We start from the raw sequence: 6,761 nt of genomic DNA on the forward strand, positions 1-6,761 counted from the left end.
AGCAGGGAAGAATTATTTCTGGTGCGTATTATATCACTGTAACAGTCACTGAAGCAAAAACTCCCTTTGCTGACCAACCCCTCAGGATGATAATTTTGAGCTCCTGCAGTAACGGAGAGGCTGTTGAGTCTGTGATGACATACCCTAGTGCTCTTCAGGCACCGGCAAGTTTTTTAGTTAAGAAAAATCAAAGTTGATTAGGCACTTCCTTTAAATTCCTTACCTGTGCAGCGTTTGGTATCTTCGCTCTGATGATGATGCAATTTTACAGGTTTCCCTATGACCTTAATTGTGACCTGAATTTCTACTGCGGATACCATTATACCCAAGCCCAAATTTTAATCAAAATCTCATCACAGTTTTGTAAGTAACATAGACCTGACATATGCTTAACATAAAAATAATTAATTTAGAAAAAGGCAGGGAAAAAAGAAAAAAAGATACAAGCCTAACTCTGCTTCTCTCCAAAGGTCACATTTAATGGGCCTAATCCCTTTTTGCAAAAGTACACACCATTTTTCTAGGTCATGTTCCACCTAAAAATTCTCAAGTCCACGTGTGAATAGTTTATGAAACACCTCTCAGTCCTACAAAATGGCAGGGTCCCACTGAATGCGCCGCTCTAATCATCCTCACTGAAATGCTCAGAGGGCTGGCTCGGAAGTTGGGTCGTGTAATCTCCTATGTGCTTTGAGGTTAGAGTCTTGCTGCCTCACTTCCCTAGCTCTCTCAGCACGTCTTCTTACTTCCTTTTGTTGTACTCTTGTTATTAGCATTTTCTTTGCTCACCTCACCAAAGTATCTGTTTGCATTCTTTGTAAAAGAATTATCTTCCAGAATACATAGTGTCACAGACTTACCTTTCCTAATATTTAAAAGTAAGCTATTTCTATAGCCCCAGCTGTGCAACCTTCTGGTTTGTTGGGGTTTAGCACGCGATGAATTTCAAGCCTGAGAAAACAGACTGGGAAAAGATGGACAAAATTTTGCCAAGCACAAAATTTGCTACGCAAAAGTTAGGCTTCTTTAATACTGCTGACAGGCAGCAGGAAGTAAACCCCATCCCTATGTCTTGGCAGGTCAGGACTAAAGTTCAAGCTATGCTAGAACTGCAGACAGACGGTCAACCTGCTTCGTCTTGGAGGAAATCACTCCTTGCTGATGTTTGCTGCTTCAGGTAACAGACACTTCTGTTTTCCTGCCTTGAAAAGGTAAGCACTTTGCTTTAGTAACCGAGTAATTTTTCGCTCTAGTACAAGAGCCTGTCGCCCCTTCATGGACATTGCTCACGGACACGTGGCAGGATGAGAACGTAGGAGGTGAATGGTCTGGATTCACACTGAAATGCCTTATCATCATCTAGCGTGGGTGAAATCTCAGCTACAAGCATTAAGGAGTCAACCTTTCTCTACTTTGAACAGAATTGTGAAACCTAGTACAGAAACACTGTCAGGTCTCAAAACACACGTATAGCTGTTTTGCTGAGGTTTAGTGTTTTCTCTACGAAGCCTACAGCCTGTCACCTCTGGTCATCCCAGGACACAGTAAGCAACAAACTGAGGCAACAGTACATCCTTATCTTTGGTCAGAAAAATTCTCATTTATGAAACGCCACTTGCTGGCAATCCAGAGACAACCTCACTGACCTAGAAGGGTTCTCTAGTTCCTTTTGGCAGTAGGAATTGGAATTAGATATGCTGATGCTAAATGGCTTAGCATTAATGGCAAAACAGCTTAACTACCCTGTCCCAGAAGGTTAAACTATAATGAGCCTCTTAAAAACGCTCAGTGCAATGGACAAGCGCTAGGCTCTGCAGCACAAGGTTGGGGATCAGTCTTCCTCTCTACTCGGTGTGTGGCTATACAGCAGCAGAAAGTGTCAGTCCAGATGAGCACATTTCTAAGTATTACTTTTGAAATGTAAAAAAATAAAATGATCAAATTTAGATGTAAAGAAATAACCTGATGGAATTAAATTTGACATTCACCTATGAATAAGGGTATTTTACCATAAGGATTTATACTTAAACAATTCTTTCCTCTTTAAGGAACTTAAAAAAAAAATCAGCAGCTTGGGACTTGGCTTTGCAAAGTCACACGTGTTGACAAGCAGTTGCATCTGCTCCACAAGTCACCTGGGGTCCACGCATGCTTGCCAGTCTGCCTGGGATGGTCTGCTGTGATGGCAGCTCAGGTGTATGATATTTAGATTTTATGTAGCTGGCAGTCTAATCTACAGCAATTACGGCATTGTAAATGAACACTTCCAATATGCAGATACCACTTTACTCACCACAAGTATGTAGATTCCTGATTAAATGCTCCAGCTTTAAAGCGCCACAGCACAGTTTATACAATAGACCGGGATTAAAAACAAGGAGAAGAACTAACGTGGAGCAAACAGAAACAGTAAGGGAGTAATTCCTCCCACCAAAACCAATGTTTCTTGTCAGGCAAGAAATGATCAACAGAAATCATTTGCTAAGTTGCTTCAGGGAAGTACATCTCTAGTAAGAAGAAAACCATAAAAAACACCCACCCTAAGAAAGAAAAAAACCCAGAAGGAAGGTGGCTTAAGGTTAAAAATACTTATTTTCTTCGACTATTTTCCAAGCCCTATTAAAGACAAGCCCCAGACATGCAATCCAGGGCATGACATATTTAAAGTTCTGTCCTTGAAACCTTTTCTTTTTGCCCTCTTCCTCCCAGTCAAGGAGTCACATAAAGTAATGGGTCTGCAATAAATCACAGCATTCCAGATCTGCATCTAGCAGTTGAGTTTGGGGGTCCCGTATGTTTCAGCTTCCTTCAAGGCTACTTTCAGCAACTACAATCTAGTAAAGTCTGGAGGTTTTGCCAGTAAGGCTGAGCATCCGTCTAAGCAGCTGTGTTAGAAAACCTTTCCTTAAAAAAATTCACTTTTCTGCAGAACAACTCTACCAGGAAGTTCTCCAAACTTGTGTAAAACCGCCTTGCTCACTGCAAGAACCTTGGATATTTCAAAAATGTGGGTTCTTGAGAGGCCAAGCAAAACTGCACGGCTTGCAGAGTGAACCTCCGAAGCCCTTAGAAACTCCTACTTCCAAGCCATAATTGTTGCTGTATTTTGCCTAGGAACAGAATCTGAAATTGCCATTTTCTCTAGTTCTAAAAAAAAGCAATTTGGTACGTAGCATTATTGACTTGGCTCTACCCTGTACTTATTTCACTGCTAATAACCGTTAGACCCTTCGAAAACCAGCAGATGCATCCCTCGTCTAAATGCTGGAGATACAGGATGCGTAGCTACAGCCTCACCCCCTGATCCAAGAGTCCTCCCACACCAGCCAGTGCTAACGGGATGACCAATATCCCTAATGTCCCCTCTCATCTCCAACACAAATCTACACCTCTAAACCAGTTCATTCTGCTTCAAGCACCCATTTAAAGACTGCTGTGCTTTGCACCTACTGAAGCTCCAAGTCAGCCTTACTGAGGAGAGGGTAGAAGGTAACTTGACCCACAACTCAAACAACTGATGGTAATGCAAAGTGCCGACTCCAGTGAAATCACACCAACCTGAGGTGGATCTCTCACCCTGAGACCAAACCAGGAGAGCAGCCTCACCTTTTCTGCTTTCAGCTGGAAGCTGAATTACATGGGATAGGAAGTCTTTGGAGCACTTTCCTGTCACTCATCTGTCAAAAGCAGAGCTCGGGGAAAGCGAGGCACAATGTAAAAACCATAGAATTGAGCTTCATTTTCAGATTCATATTGGAGTTGTGTCTTGTCATGAATGTTTCTGAATTTTTAGAAAGCAGGTAGTTGTTATGGCAATTAGCACTTGGCAGGTTTAAAAGGATTCTTTTTTTTTTGTGATTTCAGACTAGGCTACAATAAGATAGAAAAAAAAGGAGACGAATCCTTAAAAAAATTACTTTGTTACATTAAAACCGAAGAATAAACAAATAAAGCAACATTTACCGTGTAATTTGTAACCTCAAGAGTGGAAAAGAATGCTTGGGTCTTACCCATCACAACTAGCAGCTCCTACTACTACAGCTAACAGGTAATACTAATTTTTCTGAGGGTGGGGTAGGCAAAAAATTATTTTCAGTAATATCCACAAGATTAACGCAAGGCCTCCGAATACAACACAAAGGCTACAGAATTGTTTAGAATAGTTCTCGCTTTCAACAGGTTCCTTACATGAGTTTTGAGGCACCGTAACGCTACGTCAGTAGCAAGCAATTTCCCCTCTTTGAAAGGGTACTTTGAGTAACTGTTTTCAGAAAGGCTGGGATTCCCTATCTTCCAACAACTTTTAACTGCACCTTGGAAGAAAATAAAGCCACTTACCAGAAAAAAATCCCAAGGGAGAGGGTTGGGAACAGAGGCTAAATCTTGACTTCCAATACATTTTCTTGTCCATAGGGCTGTCCTTCCTTCCCTCCTCCATTCAGAATCTGGAAATACCAGCCTGCCAGGATCTTGCTGAGATGTAAGCTACTGGAAATAAGGAAGCATACCCAGTCACACACTGCCAGCTGCACAGACAGCTTACCAACAGAACGTGTAGCTAATTTAGCTACCTGCCTTCCAAAAGGACCAGAAGCAAAAGGCAAGATGAGTAAAAGGTAGGTGCTAACTGGGCTGTCAGGGACTGCTTCTGCAGCGTCTTGGCCTTGCACCCCTAGAGTTTCCGCATGCCCACGGTGTCCTTCTGGAAGCCTTCCCCTTCAGGAGCGCAAGGCTGCAGGTGGATGCAGGCTGCCCTCAGTGCAACAGGCAGGTCGGTTTAAACACCCCCAGCCTCTTTCGTTGTTTTGCCTGTTCAACCTGCACTGTCTAGTCCATCGTTTGTAAGCACTATGCAGTTCCCGTAGAAACGGCATTCTGTACTGCACCAGAAGCTCAAAGAATTCAAGGCCCCCATGAGCCTTTTCTGCTCAACAAAGCAGGAGGCTACATTGCAGAACAGGGTATGCGCTGCGTACAAAGCGACACTGCCATGTTTTAGGAGGGTCTTCAATTTTTAGAACAAAAACTAAAAGTACATGAAAATATGCTTGTAATAAGAGTAAGCTGACATTCAATACAGGAATTTTTTTCATCATTTTTTTTTTTTCTACATACTGTAGATTACTCTAGTAGAGGAACAGAGGAAATGAAGGCTCAGGGGTGAACCTTCTGTGATACTTAAAACATCAGCTTAGGTACTGAAATAAGAAAAGGCTTTCTTAAAAAAACAACAACAAAAAAACAAAACCAAAACCCACCACACCAAAAAAATCCAATGACGTCCTATGTAAAGATACCTTCATATTTTGTGTTTAAAGGCACAAGAGTGAAGTATTTCTTCTCCTATATTCCACCAGTCCTCATTTGCTTACATGCTTTTTAATTTTCAGTAATACCTTGATTTCTCCAGGTACATGGAGTAACTTTACAGAACCCTATTAACTCAAAACCTCCTTAAACAGTTGGATAAAGGTTAAAAAAAAAAAAACCACCACCAAAAAAAAAGCAGCACTTTCAGGTCATGTTATTTCATATAGCCTAAATTTATATGTTTAGAATAAAGCACTTTACTGTGCAAGTTGAGTCAAATCCTTTCAGTAAGGGAAACAGGCAACATCTTTATTACAGCCTAAGTGACAGCACTCACATTTGCTATAGAGTGAGCTATGGTCTTTCCTTTCTAAAAGTGGATTCAATATCCCCAAAGGAATTTTTTAGTCATGGTCTGCCAACTTGCTTCCAGACTGGAATGTAGCCCTTTGTTTTGTAAATGTATTTGATGACTGCTTTTTCCTTTTGACAAGTGCTTTCATGTATTAAAGAAGTCATTGTTACTTTTTTCAGTGATAATTGAGGAATATACTAAGTTCTCCCTTAGAAAGCCTCATTAACCTTTGCCCTCCATATTCTTCCCTTCTTCCTGTTCTTAATCAGATTCTATTTTTTATTACCTATTATAACAGATTATTAACATTCAATTCTAGGAATGGTGACTAGTGTCCTTAACTACTTTTTCAAAAGTTTAAGATTATCTTACCCACCTTTTCTACCAATCTCAATCCTTAAATTCTGGGACAAAGGGGTCAGCTGCTTCTAGAAATGGAGCATCACATTCTGAGTGCAATGATGTATTTTAACTTTTTGTTTTTAAATACAAGAAAAAGCCTATACTGAACTTCTAAAAAGTCAGACTTCTATCTTGCTTAAGTCCACTGCATGTGCAAAAGGTAAGACAATGGAGTTCACGTTCAGTGACTTGGTTCATCTTATTCTTCCAGGTATCAGACTAACCTGGTGACACCAAGATAACTTTTTACCCAAATAAACAGTATCTAGAACTAGAAAATACTTACACTGTGCTTACAGGTGCAGCTCAATCAAGAAAAAGGCCACTCAAGCTTCCCTCATGTTGACTACATAAATACAAGAATATTTTAATACGGTTCAATTATTTTCCAAGAATCTCAGTTCTTGTCAGAGATGTGATACTGTTTGAAAATTAGTCTCAATTTCCCTGTGACTATTTCAGTTTCAAACCAAGTATCTACAAATGCCATAGTTACTCTGTGAATACCACCAAGGCAGACTTCATTGGGGATGAGGAAAGGAAGACCATCATTACTCTGGGGAGCCCTTCCACAAATGAGCTGTAGTTAGTGTCTGAACCCTCCCGCTCAGTTCTCCTTTAAAGAGGCAATAGCAGCAAGCTATGGGTTTCCATCTAACTAGACCTATTCCAAAGGTCAGCTCAAAGAATTTTG

At 40.7% G+C, this 6,761-nt stretch overlaps 1 long non-coding RNA gene across 15 annotated transcripts in view; it reads left to right on the forward strand.

Moving 5' to 3' along the window:
- The window catches only part of LOC126048034 (uncharacterized), a 31,706-nt gene extending 27,029 nt beyond the window's left edge, over nucleotides 1-4,677 (forward strand). For 12 of the 15 annotated variants that reach the window (XR_007508757.1, XR_007508769.1, XR_007508770.1 and 9 more), the window contains one exon: nucleotides 1,080-3,322. This is a non-coding gene — a long non-coding RNA (uncharacterized LOC126048034). Of the gene's footprint in view, nucleotides 1-1,079; nucleotides 3,323-3,864; nucleotides 4,049-4,413 lie in introns of those variants that run through there. The other 3 variants (XR_007508758.1, XR_007508760.1, XR_007508762.1) reach the window with 3 other exon arrangements.
- Nucleotides 4,678-6,761: the final 2,084 nt, after the last annotated feature.

This window comes from Accipiter gentilis, chromosome 2 (assembly GCF_929443795.1).
Source record: "Accipiter gentilis chromosome 2, bAccGen1.1, whole genome shotgun sequence".
Taxonomy (NCBI): domain Eukaryota; kingdom Metazoa; phylum Chordata; class Aves; order Accipitriformes; family Accipitridae; genus Astur; species Astur gentilis.